Source organism: Macaca fascicularis, chromosome 14, assembly GCF_037993035.2.
Source record: "Macaca fascicularis isolate 582-1 chromosome 14, T2T-MFA8v1.1".
Classification (NCBI taxonomy): domain Eukaryota; kingdom Metazoa; phylum Chordata; class Mammalia; order Primates; family Cercopithecidae; genus Macaca; species Macaca fascicularis.
The window spans coordinates 20,693,396-20,706,822 of record NC_088388.1 but is presented as its reverse complement, the minus strand read 5'-3'; the positions used below and the strand labels follow the sequence as shown (position 1 = coordinate 20,706,822).

General features: G+C 51.9%; 1 protein-coding gene across 4 annotated transcripts in view; it reads left to right on the top strand.

Annotated features, from left to right (window-relative positions):
- Nucleotides 1-4,749: 4,749 nt before the first annotated feature.
- Nucleotides 4,750-13,427, top strand: part of PRDM11 (PR/SET domain 11) — an 81,932-nt gene continuing 73,254 nt past the window's right edge. For 2 of the 4 annotated variants that reach the window (XM_065528268.2, XM_074013855.1), the window contains exon 1: nucleotides 4,750-5,027. The gene's annotated coding sequence lies outside the window, so the exon portion shown is untranslated. Of the gene's footprint in view, nucleotides 5,028-5,582; nucleotides 5,822-13,427 lie in introns of those variants that run through there. The other 2 variants (XM_065528273.1, XM_045371705.3) reach the window with 2 other exon arrangements.

Below are 13,427 nucleotides of genomic sequence, written 5' to 3'. Positions count from 1 at the left end.
GAGTACTCCACAACTTGTACTCCAATCAATGATTTCAACCTCTTTGATTTTACCAGTCTGCCAAGGTCCTGTCTACAAGGCAAGCTCTACCGCTGGCTCTCAGATGATATCTGGGGGTTTCCTTTGCCTATTCCCCTGGTTAGACACACTGTTAAGAAATTTTGATGAATAACTGCATGATCATCTACAAGCTCCATAATGCCTTGGTTTTAATGTTGCAAACAACAGAAATTGCTCTGGCTGATTTTGGTCACCAGTCTCCAAGGTGACCACCAAGGATCCCTACTCCTGGTGGCTGCACCCTCGTGTAGTCCCCTCCCACACTATACCAGGGTTGGTCTGTGTGACCACAGAATATGGCAGTAGTGATGGCATGTCACTTCTGAGATTAGTTTATAAAGGGCTGTGGCTTTCCTGGCCTGTCAGAAACTGTGTGATAATAAATGTTTACTGTCTTCAGCTGTTAAGTTTCGGGCTATTGATTACACAGCAATAGACAACTTGTAAATTGAAAAGGAACACAGTGAAAGGATTTCAGGTAGCTCATGATCCTCTGGAAGCTGGAGAAGCAGGTGTGGGGTGCACACAGCCAGAGCCACAGCCAAGATCATGCTAGAGACCTGATGTGGTAAAGACACTGCTCCCCAATCTGACCAACAGGTGCCAAAGCCTGCACCACCAGCCCTAGCCCATAGCTCTGTTGGACCCAGCTACTGACATTACTGCCCCTGAGAACTGACTGCACTGTGCCCCACCCATGCCTGAAAGGATTGTCCATGGTCCATGCTCCCAATTCAAAGTCAGGAAGATGCATCTGATTGACTGAGCCTGGGTCATGGACCAGTGCCTTACCTGCAGGGAGGCCGGGGAAGGGAGTTTTCGTTGTTTCAGCGTATCCAGTGGGCAGGGAAAGGGCACACTCTGCTTCTCCCCAAGGGTCAGAAGGTGGGATGCTCTCCAGCCACTGGAAGGGGAATCAGATGCTGGGGAGCCAGAAAAAAGAGACATGTTTGCTTCAATGTCATCTAGAATTCAGGGATAATTCAATGAGATGGTTTATGAGCATGCCTACAAACTCACTGGGACTCAGTAAATGTTTATCATCCAGATGGCAACCAAGGTGATCTCATGAAAACAAATCAAGTTCTGGGTCTCTCCAGCTTTAAAATAACCAGTGGCTTTCACTGCACTTCAAAGAAATCCAAACTGGAAAAGGCTGGCGGAGATCCCACCCACTTCTCCCCACATCTGCTTCTTGTCCTTCTTGCCACACTGCACCCCGGGCACACTAGTCTTCTACCACTTCATAGAACAAGCCAATTCCATCCTGCTCAGGGCCTTTGCACTAGCTGTGTCCCCTGCCCAGAAATTCTGCTACTCAACTCTCAGTGGGGCTGGCTCCTTTGTATCTAGCAAGACCCCCACCGAAATGCCACCTCCTCAGAGATGCCTTCCCTGTCCTCATGATCTAGGGCTGCTCCCTCACTCCCATGCCACTATTCCCATACCTCCCCACCTTTCCATGCCTCAATAGGAGGGACTAATGGGGGAGATTTTCTGGAGCACAGATAGGGGATAGTGGTTTGGGCCTCCCAGGGAGCTGGCAGGAACAAGGCAAGCTGCTTGTCAGTAGAGCAAAAAATGGCAACAATGATCTGACCCACGGCATTTTGATCTTAGCCACTGTCAGCAGCTAGATGAGCAATTCCTTGGTCTTAAGCCAGTCCCTCCTTCTTTCCAAGAGACGGATCCCTCAGCTGTTGGGCGAATGGACAAGACCAGAACAGAACTGTGCCTGGCTTAACATAAGGCCTGTGGAATCCAGGTCCCTTCAGCAGCTCTTCCAAATGTGGATTTATTTAAAGCATTTATCTCTTACCATTAAAAAGGGGAACATCTTTAATAAAAGGCAGAGAAAACAAGGCTGAGACAGTAGGATTAGAAACAGTAAAGCAGTAATAAGAAGGATGCAACTGCCAAAGCTGTTAGAAGGTGGAATTTGGCTCTGAGCTTCCTGGCAACCTGTGCAAGAAGGGAAGACTGATCAGTTACGGAGCTCTTCTTATTAGCAAGGAAGATGCTTGCCAGTTCCTTGGGGAAGATGCAGTGCGTTCCAGTTTTAGTTTTTTCTGGGCACTAAATCCTGATTGAAATTTTGCCCTTGTGGTTTTAGGAAAGGTTATATGTGCAATAAAAAAGTCCTGGTTTTACAACAAATGTGGAAGTGAATCCCTAGTGACCTTTCCTTCTAGGATCCAGGGGACATTTACCTTGGAGCTAACAGGAAGTATGTTTTGCTTGGTGTCATTATTATTAGTAGAGGGTGGAGGGAAGCCCTCAGGTGGACTTTTCCTTTTAAAGAGGTGAACTCTATTCATTTAGAGCATTTCAGTAGCCTTCACAGGGACCTGGAGGTGACTGGGATTGTTAGCACATTTTTTGCAAGAAGAGGTCATAATGTATCTGGCCTTGAATCACAAAGTTCTGGTCAGCTCCTTTTTGTGAGATATGCTCAAGGGAGAAATTAAGGAAATATTTCACCACCCATTAGACTGAAAAGCTGCATTATGGAAAAGGACAATGAACCAGAAATGACCAAGAGCAGATGACACTGAGCATGGAGTCAGGCAGACCTAGGTTTGAATCTCGCCCTGCCTCAAACTAGCTGTGTGACCTTGGGCAAGTCTCTTAACCTCTCTGAACATGGTTTCTCTGTCTGCAAAAAATGGTGATGATGACACCCATCCTGGATTATTGAGAGGCTAGATGGTAATAACCGAGAAGGTGTGTGCCATATGCCCTATTCACTTCAATCCTCTTCTCCTTCCCTTTCCCTTAAGTTCTCAGGAAATGTCAGTGGAGCTCTCATCTCATCCCTACTTCTGAGTTTCAGGCCCAACTCAGCCCACAGAGGCACAGTCTCACAAGACGTCTTTGTCTAGACTGCTTGTCTGTGGTGATCACATTCAGGGTCTGGGACCACTTTCTGCCCACATTGACCCAGAGCACGTGTGTCAACCCTCCAACTGCCTGGGGCTTACCTTCTGAGATGTTTCCACCAATTCCCCCAGCCTTGTTTCAGATTCCTTCCTGTGCCTTGGCTTTCACTGTGTAGCTACAGGGGCAGCTTCTCGAGGGCAGAATATAGAAGCCCTGGTCCCAACTCCTCATGCCATGTAGGAAAATACTGGCCCCCAGAGAGGACAAGTCAAATGTTTCAGGCGGCAGGCTGGGACTCAGACCTAGGTCTCCGGATCACACCGCATCTCTCTGTTCCCCACAGCCCCTGGGCAAATCCCAGTGTGACGCCTGAAGCGCTGACTCAGCAGCCTGCAATGCCTGAGGACCCAGTTGCACTCTACAGATGCAGCTGAGGACCTACGGCTTCCTGGCAAAGGACGCCAGACTAGAAATGGATGGGGAGATTTAAATAGAAAACCAATGCCACAAGACATTCCCTCCTTACCTCACTTCCAACTTGCCAGCTCATTCTCTTAATGATCTTTTTGCTCTCGGGAGGCTGGGACCACACCCCTCCTTTATCTGCTTCTCTTTTTGCCCTCATCTCCGGTATCTCTGCCTCACCCTCTACCCCAGTCACTGCAAGACATATGTCCAACATCCTGGGCGCGTTGACGCCTCGAGGTCTTTGCTTCTGCTCTTTGCCTTCCTGGCAATGCCATCCTACCATTGGTGGAAATTCCAGGCCTGCCTCTGACATCACTTCCTTGGTGAACCTTTCTCCTCAAAAGGAACAACAAATGGCTCCCTCCTCAGTGCCCTTTCCCCTGGCCGGGCACTTGACATCCAAAACAATGCTCAGTGCCACTGGAGGTGCATTCAGTTCTGAATTAATTGAAGTTATCTGCGAATGCCTTCATCTCTTGGGCAGACCAAGACCTCCTTGAAGGATCTTGTCATTCTAATCGTGGAACCCCTCCCCCCACCCCCCATCCCCCAGTATCCGACACTCTGCCTGGCACCAAGCAGAGAGATACTCAGGAAACTTACAGTTGCATTGAACTTCATATAATGATAGGGTTGTTCCTGTCTCTTGAGCATCTACTGTGAGTAGCTGGGTGGTGGGCCCTTTACATATACTCTCATGACTCCTTACTCAGAGCCAGGAACGTGGCTACTACTGTACACCACTTTGCAGATGCAAGAAATAAAGGCTCAGAGAGGTGAAACACACTTGCTCCAGATAACACAGCCAGCAACAGGCATGAGATTCCAAGAAGTTGTGTTTGTGACGCCAGTCAAGGGAAACATATGATGTGGTACCTACAGTGCTCCATCAGCCCCACCGCCTCCAGCTCCACATCCAGATTCCAAAAGCCGTGAGCACGCCCAGCGGTCTGACCATGAACGCCCATTTGGGAATCGCCAGCAGCAGAGTTGACAGGGAACTCCATCCGCCTTGGGAGGAGGCTTCCCAGGGGTAGTACGCTCTGGGGGCCGTCTCGGCAACTCTTGCAGGGCTTCGTTGATGTTTGGGGGGAAGGACCGCCTTTCATTGGACAGCGCCTCGCCCAGGCGCCTTCCTGGGAATCACCAAGTGGGGTTTATGGCCCCAATTTTGGAGCCTGCACAGCGCATCCTCCCTTGGTAGCAGAGATGTCGCCATTGGACCACAGCACTTATAGAGGACGCCACGAGAAAGGGGTTGATTGGGGAATGGTTGTCCTGGTTACGCCACCCCGCAGTGTCCCTTGCCCTCCTTCAAGACTTCCAGCCCCCTCACAACCTGTCAGTTTTCCAGGCGCCCAGGAAAGCAAGTCGAGCACTCAAGCCCTCTGACAATTCCATCCCCGGCCCCGTCTTTCCCTCTCCCCCCTCTCTCTGCGATGTCGAATCCCATTTCACAGATGGAGAAACTGAGGAATCGAGCAAGTGAATGCCGCTTAAACATCTTTTCCAAGCCAGCCAGGGACCAGCCCCTCCAGTTCTCAGAATCTCTCTCCCTCTGTAATATATTTTGATTTGAAGAACATGTGCTATTCGCGACTTCAAAACCGCAACCCCAGGTAAAGAGTTAATATTTTTAACGAACCCCAAACCCCTCACCCTCAGCCTTCGCGGGACGCCTGCGTTTTGCAACTTCAGTTTGTATCTCCAAACTGCTGAGCATTCAAAGGGTTAAATGGGACCGGGAGGGGGCCAGCCGCGGAGCCCTGAAAGGGTTAAAAATCCAAACGCGTGGACTCCCCCCGACTATTTGGTTCCAAATGGACAGCCACAGGACCGTGAGAGCCAGGGAGCCCCCCTCGCAATGACTTTTTTAAAATTTGAGAACTTTTACTTCCGACCCCAGAAAAGTATCCCAGTTCGAAAGTTCTCTCTTAACCTTTTCTTTTTTTCATCATTTTTTTCTCGATTTCTCCACGGGCTGGATTATAAAACGCTCCCTCTCCCTTTGGGTTTGGGGAGCCAGGTTCCCCCCTCCGGGCAGGGCGCGGGCCGAAGAGGCCCCGGGAGTTTTCTCCGGGGCCGGGTCGGGATGCGGCTGGTGAGTCCCGGCTCCGGCCCCTGAATTGGGGGGTCCGCGTCTGCCCCAAACGCCGCTTTCTTCCGTTTTCCATGTCATTTCCTGTACTAATAAGATGGTGGTCAAAGCAGGGGAGGAGAGCAGCAGCGAGTCGCCGCCGCCGCCGCGCCGAGGCTGGCGCTGAAACTTTGCCTCGCCGGGGACCAGCGCGCCCGCAGCGCGGCCGCTCCCGCCGCGGGGGCCGCCAGCCGGGGCCGCGCCGCCTCCGCCGAGCCGCCCGCCGGGCCGCCCGCGCCGCCCGGGCCCCGCGGCTGCCGCAGCATTCCCGGGAAGGTGAGTCAGCCCCGGTAGCCAATGTGGCCATTGAAAATGGCTTCGGAGAGCGCTCGGCAGTTTGCCAGCGCGCGGGGGCCGCCGGTGCGGGGGCCGGGAGCGGCGGCTGGGTCGCGGGCGGCCGGGGGGCTCGGCGTGGGCGCGGGGCGGAGGTCCGGGCGGCGCGGGCGCGGGGTGGGGGGCGGCCCGCCGGGGCCGCGAGGTGGGTGAACCCTCTGCAGGTAGCTGCCGCCGCCGCCGCCGCCGCCGCGGGAGCCGGGGGCCGCCCTCCGCCTCCTTCCTCCCAGCTCGCTCGCTCCTCGCCTTGTTACAATGTAGCCTTTTCTCTCCGCGAGCGGCGCGCCCGCTGACGGACGTGGCCGCCGACCAATGGGAGTGGCGGCCCGGGCTGAGCGTTCGGAATGAGAACGCGGTGACACGGGCGGGGCGGGGCGCGGACGCCAGAGGGCTCGCCGCGGCAGCCGGCCTAGTTCTCGTGGACGCCCTCGGTCCCGCGCCGGGGGCTGTTGCGGGGGGCTCGGGGATAAAGGTGGGAGGCATCCTTTGAGATGCGACGAAGCCTTCTCTATCAAGTTTCGCGATTGCCCGCGAAGCGTGGCCAAGCCAGAGGGCGTTTCTGGAATGCGTTTTAAGTGTTAGTTGCGGTGTAGACTCTTCGGGAAACCTCTCCGGAGCGTAGCCTCCACCCCCACTCGCAGTCCCCAAGGTACTCTTCTATGCAGAAACTGCAGAAACTTAGCGGCCAATGACCTCTCTCCGGTCAAGGCCACCGTGCCCTAGGCGAGTCGCTGCAAAGAGAGTATCAATGTCTTGGGCGATGCTGTTGAAAAGTTGCTGGTGTGTGTCTAGAGCCAGGTTGGGAGATGGGGGCTTAGAACCCCCCAGGCTGGGCTGGGATTTAGGGGAGAAAAATGTGAAACCTCTCCTCTTTCCTAGACGTTTGCTTCGTGTGGAGAAAGGCCGTGCTGCATAATTTAGAGTGGCTGTAAGGAAGCACACCCAGCCCTTTGTGCGTGGGGCCAGGAGGCGATCATGAGAGATTGCTCTTGGTACCTGGAAACCCTATAAACTTTGGGGGTTTGGGGACAGAAGAATTTTCCGTGGAGCGTTGATGCCTGTAGCACCCAAGCTGATCCTCGCCCACATTTCCTCTTGGGAGGAAGGGAGGTTGGGGCTTTCCTAGGGTCATTGTTGGAGGTGTGGTCATGGTTGGGGAGCAGGGCACAGTCTTTGCCCGCCGACCCTCTGAAAGGTGGACAAGCAGAGTTCTGTAGGGCACATGTAGAAACCTCCCCTTCTGGGAATAGAGCCCAGACCTCTTGCTGTATTCAGTTTAATGGAAAGGGTGTCTCTCTTTGAATTCTACCTCCTCCTCATAGTCGCTGTCTGACTTTGGACTTCACATTGTTGTCTTTGGCCTTTCTGAGCCTTGTGTCTCCATCCCTAACATGAGTCCAACAAAACCTGCCTGACAAGGCAGTTGTGAAATTAAATGAGATAGCAATGATGAAATGCCTATTCCAGGGCCTGGCATACTGTTTAAGACGTGTTCTTAAACACTCCCCCAGAATCATGGCAGAAGGTACTGTCCTGGGAATATCAGAATAGACCCTACAGGCCCCATCGTGGTCCATCCAGTCTCAAACTGACAGGGCCTCCAAGGAACAGCTGGTGGCAGGATCTCGTTTCCTTTCCTGGTGATGTTCTCAAAGATGAGGGACACCCCTCACTTGTCCTAGATTGGTCATGATAGCCATCACCTCTGCACTTACAGACTCATTTGACCTGAGTTACAGTTCTGTCATCTAGACTTCTTGGGTTGATGTGTTCCATCCATTTCTTCTCCTTGGTGTCAAGCAGGATTTCTCCTATTTGGATTTGTCCTCTCCTGGACTTACAGGGAGTTTCCCTGGTTCCAGGTTATTGGCAAGTATGAAGTAAAGAGCACTGGGCTAGGAGTCGGGAGTCCTGCCTGTGGATTCAGCTGCCTTCTTGGCCTGCTCTCTTGGCTGTCTCATAGGCGTGACAAACACACAGGGGCCAAAGCTGTCCATAATCTTCCTCTCTAACCTCCTCTACGGCTCTGATCTTGGCCAAGAGCACACTGTCCCACTACTCTTTAAGGCAGAAGCCTTGGTGTCTCTGTCTTTGTCACCCCAATCTACTCCATCTCCACACCCAGATAATTTTATCCTCTCAAATGAACCCATCCACTTCTTTCCACCCCCTCTTCCCCAGTGTTGTAGTCAAGCCATCGCTGTCTCTCCCCAGGACAACAGCAAGAGCCTCCTAATGTCCATCTGCAGCCTCCCCCTCATGGCAGTCAGAGTGATCCATTCCAAATAGGGTCATGTCAGGCATCCCACTTCCTGCTTCAAACACCTAGAAGTCTTTCCAGTGTGTTGGGGATAAAGAACCAAATTGGTGCAGTGACCTGAAAGCTTCTGAGTGATCTGGCCTCTGCCCTTGACCTCATCTCCTATCCTCTCCTAGATCTCTCTGAACTCCATACCCCGATCTCTCCTACACAGGCTGGTCTTTCCTCCTCAAATCCTAGAGACGTTGCCGTCTAATGAATTAAGGTTAGCGAAGGGCACAGTGGGATGGGAGTGTCTGGTTGTCCTTAATGCTTTCCTCTTACTATTTCCGGTTCTTCTAGTTCCACAGTAGGTTGACTGGAGCTCTGCCTACACTTGGTGGGGGCCCCATGACTGGCTGGTGAGTTATAAATGACAGTGATAGACGTCACTTCTGGGCCACAGCATTTAATTGCTGGTGTGAGACCCTCCACAGTGCACTCTCCCTGTGGCATGGCAACTGATAGTAAGGCGGGATGGTGGTGGCTGTTACCAGCCTGAGTCCCTGCGTCACTCCGCGTGTGAAGCCCTTGGTGACCCATGGACATGCAACATGAGTGATAACTAAACGTTTGTTGTTTAAAACCGCTGAGCTGTTGGGGGTGTTTGTTACTGCAGCATAACTTAGCCTGTGCTGACCGATACAGGGACTAGAGAGGCATTTTAAGCAGAGAGACAAGTAGTGCACGTGCAGTTAATGCACAGAGGGAGGACCCTGACTTGAAAGCAGCTAAGCTGATCTTTTTGACATGCATATCTGAGCATATAAACCCCTGCCTGAAAGACCTTCAGGGACTCCCACTGCTGTGAGGAGAATGACAGAAATCCAGCTGCCCTCCAGTCTCTGCAGGGAGCTGCCCTCCAGTCTCTTTTGTCCCTCCCATTTGTCATGTTCTGCCTAACATGGGGCTTCCTCATACTGTTCCTTCTGCCCTGACCTTGCATTCCACCCCTTCTCCCAATGAGGCCTCCTCATCCTTCCTCCTCCATCTTCACATCCCCTCTTCAGGGAAGCCCTGCCTCATTAGGCCAAACTCCCTTCTTTATAGCTTTCTTGGCCCACCTGCCTCTCTTTTGGAGCACTCACATCCATAGCAATTTTCCATTTATTGGTGTAATGATTTGGTTGCAGCCTTGCTCTTCCATCAGACTGTAAGCTCTGCCAGGGTTGCTTTGAATGTGCTGTTATGTTTGCACTTGAGAGTTGCTCACCAAACACCTTCTGCTGAATCCTTGAGCGTGGACAGAGGGCCCACTGTGTGCTGGGGGCTGGGGACAGGATGAGGGAATGCCACTTCCCTGAGCTTCGGGCTGGTGGGTCCAGCTGGAAAGAGGTGTCAGGCATAGCTGGCAAAATGACTGGCTTGTAGAGTACAGATGATACGTTCCCCATCCTTACTGGTGTCCATGGCCCAGGGGGACTGTGTGCCAGCGATATAGCAGAGGATATTCCAGGAAAGTCAGAGGATGAGATTCAACATTGCTTTGAGGTCCCTACTGGTCTAGACAGTATATGATTCAGTGAAGGGGCTGCAGAACCGGAGATCTGGGGAAGATGAAGAGGAAGAAGAAGTTGATGATAATGATAGCAGCTAATGTTTTTTGAGGGTTTATTGTGTGCCAGCTGTGGTTCTAAGCATGTCACATACCTGAAAACAGCTCCACAAGGTAGATGTTATTTCTGTTTCACAGATTGAGAGACTATGACTTCGAAAGATGAGGTAAGGGACCCAGGGTTAATGGTGTGGCCAGGATTAGAACCATGGCAGTCTGAGGCCATCTCCTTGGTATGCCTTCTTGGAGTAAGGGCAGAGAACCCCAAGCCCCTTTGGAAGCATCATGTGGGGTTATAAAGCCCTCATGGGAGAGCAGGCCTCCAGTGGGGTGACACCTACCTAACATCGGGGTTTGAGCATGGGGTTCTTGGCTCAGAGGTGACTGGTGGCCCTGGTGCCAGGGCTCATCTAAAACTGCCTGGTGCATCTCCACCTCCTGCTGGAGGCTGAGACTCCTTGGAGGCCACAGAGCCCCATGTTCTCCGAGTGAGGCCTGGGAAGAGCTTCCCGACAGCTGACCCTGGAGCGGTGCTGGAAAAACAAGCCGTGCAGAAAGAAAAAAGAAAATTGTGCTGTTGTTTTTTTAAAAGCCTGTTTCCTATTGCAGATTTGTATCTGTGTTGAAAAGGCCAATGTTCCCTTAATGCAGCCACATTGCTGGTGGTGTCCCCAGACTGTGGCTCTGTAAGTGGGGAGGCCTGGACCGCAGTCTGGGTATCATTCGGTCCTTCATTCATTGACCAGGTGGTTAGGGCATGTGCCAAGCACTGTGCTGGGCCTAGGGGGTGCCCTGTGCAAGTTGGTCCTTGCCCTTCCAGAGCTCACAGATCAGCCTGGGAGATGGGCAAATAGCCAGGCAGTTGTAGCTTACAGCAGAAGGATGCAAAGGGGGCAACCACTGACTGTAAGTCAGGGAAAGCTTCCCTGAGGAGGAGGTCTTTAGGCTGAGCTTTGGAGAGTGAGTAGTATTTGGAGAACACGGGAAGGGAGAGGCTTCAGGTCCAGGGCGTGGCTTGTCCAGAAGTGTGGAAGCATGGAAGGGACGGGGGAGGCTTGAGTAGTTTATTCGGGTGGAGAGTAAGTGTAAGGGGAGGAGACGGAGGTGGATGAGGCTGGAAAGAGAATAAGAATAAAAACAGTATGAGTAACACTAGTCCTGGTCCTTGGCATTGGTTGCATCCTCTCCCTAGGTCACTCTTACCCCAGTTATCTCCATGGCACTTTTACCCCAGTTACCCCATTGCCTCCCCCAGGACTTCTGCTCAAATGCTACCTTCTCATGGGCACATTTATTTATTTATTTGAGACAGGGTCTTACTCTGTCACGCAGGCTAGAGTGCAATGGCACAATCTCAGTCACTGCAACCTCTGCCTCCTGGGTTCAAGCGATTCTCCTGCCTCAGGCCTCCGAATAGCTGGGATTACACGCACACACCACCACACGTGGCTAATTTTTGTATTTTCAGTAGAGCCGGGCGGAGGGGGGGTCTCACCATGTTGACGAGGCTGGTCTTGAACTCCCGACCTCAGGTGATCCACCTGCCTCGGTCTCCCAAAGTGTTGGGATTACAGGTGTGAACTACCAGGCCTGGCCATGGGTACTTTCTTGTTTAAAATTGCAACCCACCCTAACACCCTCTCTCTGCTTCCTGCTTTTTTTCTCTCTTTAGTGCATAGCACTTATCCCATGCCCCATGTTTTACTTTTTTATTTTGTTTTCCATCTGCCTCCCATCGTTATAATGCAAGTTCCCAGAGAGCTGGGATTTTTGTTACTTTTGTTCACTGCTGTGTAAACAGTATATGCCATATAGTAACTAGAGCCTCAAATATTTGTGGAATGAGTGAATTAATTGAGCACTGACTATGTTCAAAGTGTTTTATCTGCTTTGTCTTTTTAAATCTTCACAGCGATGCCCTGATCATGGTATTGTTACTTCCCCATTCTACAGTTTAGGAAACTGAGACTCAGAGAGGTAGCATCACTTGCCTACGGTTTCATAGTTGGTGATGAAATTCAAACTCAGGGCACCTGATTCCTGAGCCCTCCGGCCTAACCCAGATACTTGGCCCTTACTAGGCTGTAACAGGTCCTGACTGCTGTGTTGAGGAGTTTAGACTCTGTCTGTTGGGCACAGGGAGCCTCAGAGGGTTTTATGGGGAGGAAGCTAACATGATGATCAGATCCTTGTTCCGAAAAACAGCAGCAGTGGCTTGGGCATAAGACTGGAGGCAGGGAGGCCAAATAGGAGGCTGTCATAATAATTGAGGTAGGGGAGGATGAAGGTGAGAGCTGAGAGTGACTATTCCCAGCGAAAAGTAGGGAAACTTGGCCCTCTACAGTGAAGGTCAGAGCAGATGGGTTGGGGCTTAGTTCTGGGGGCCAGATGTTTCCCCCAGCGTGCCTGACTTCTGCTTCTGAGTAGCGAGGGGACCTGCATGTAAAATCCAGCAAAGTGCCTTGTGCTGGTCCCTTAGCAGGAAAAGGGAACTGAGAAGGAGCCAGGGAGCCAGCTGGTGGGGTCCACACTGTTCCCTGGAGAGGGCGTGGGCCCCAGGTTCAGTCCTGCTTCTGGCACCAGATAGCAGTGAGATCTGAGCAGGAGGCTGCTCCTCTTGGAGTTACCCATTTTCTCATCTGCAGAATGGGGGCGATGCCACTACCGGCCTCCAAGGGCTGCATGGACAGCTCCGGAGAAGGAACACCAGTGAATGGCTTAGGGCCAGTCTCGGGCCATCTCGTGGGTGTGAGGCCAGTGGACATGGGGGAGGCATGGGGGTCCTCTCGTGCCCCTTGCTGGGGATGGGACAGCAGTGCCTGAATACGAGACAGTGAGTGTATCTATACTTAAAGGTGATCTGGCCACAGCCTCAGACACTCATGGTGCCCCAGTGTCTTGTGTTCAAGGCCAAATACTTAACCTATCTGGGCCTCAGTTTCCTTTCTGTAAATGGACTCAGTAATATCAGTCCTGCCCTACATTTTGTGGCAGATATTTTTCCTCCGTGTTTGCAGGACTGAGTTTAAGGTGCTATTATCTCTGAGGCGGTAAATAGCTGGAAGGAACATGTGTGGAGCACCAGGACACCAACAACAGCCCCGTGAGGTTACTCCTGCATCCATTTATGGATGAGAAAACTTGGGGCTCAGAGAGGTTACATGACCAACTCAAGATCACACAGCCATTATTGCATTTTTTCCAATCTTCTTAAGAAGACCACGCTGATAAAGGAAGCCTTTGAGGTTGCCTATTTGTATTACATAATAATCCCCAGAAGGTTTCTTGGGTGATTCAAAAATAGGATTTGGGCTGGGCACAGTGGTTCTTGCCTGTAATCCCAGCAGTTTGGGAGGCTGAGGTGGGAGGATCGCTTGAGTCCAGTAGTTTGAGACCAGCCTAGACAACATAGTGAGACCCTGTATTACAAAAACTGAACAAAATTAGCCAGGCGTGTTGATGTGTGTCTGTAGTCCCAGCAACTTGGAAGTCTGAGGTGGGAGGATCACTGGACCCTGGGAGATCAAGGCTATGGTGAGCTGAGATCGCACCACTGTACTTCCGCCTGGGAGACAGAGTGAGACCCTGTCTCAAAAATAATAATAAATCAATAAAAGTAGGATTTGATTTATAGAGTGTTGGTTTCAGACCTTCTCCCCGTCCCAGGAACCTCACAGGTCAGAAGTTGCAGGCAC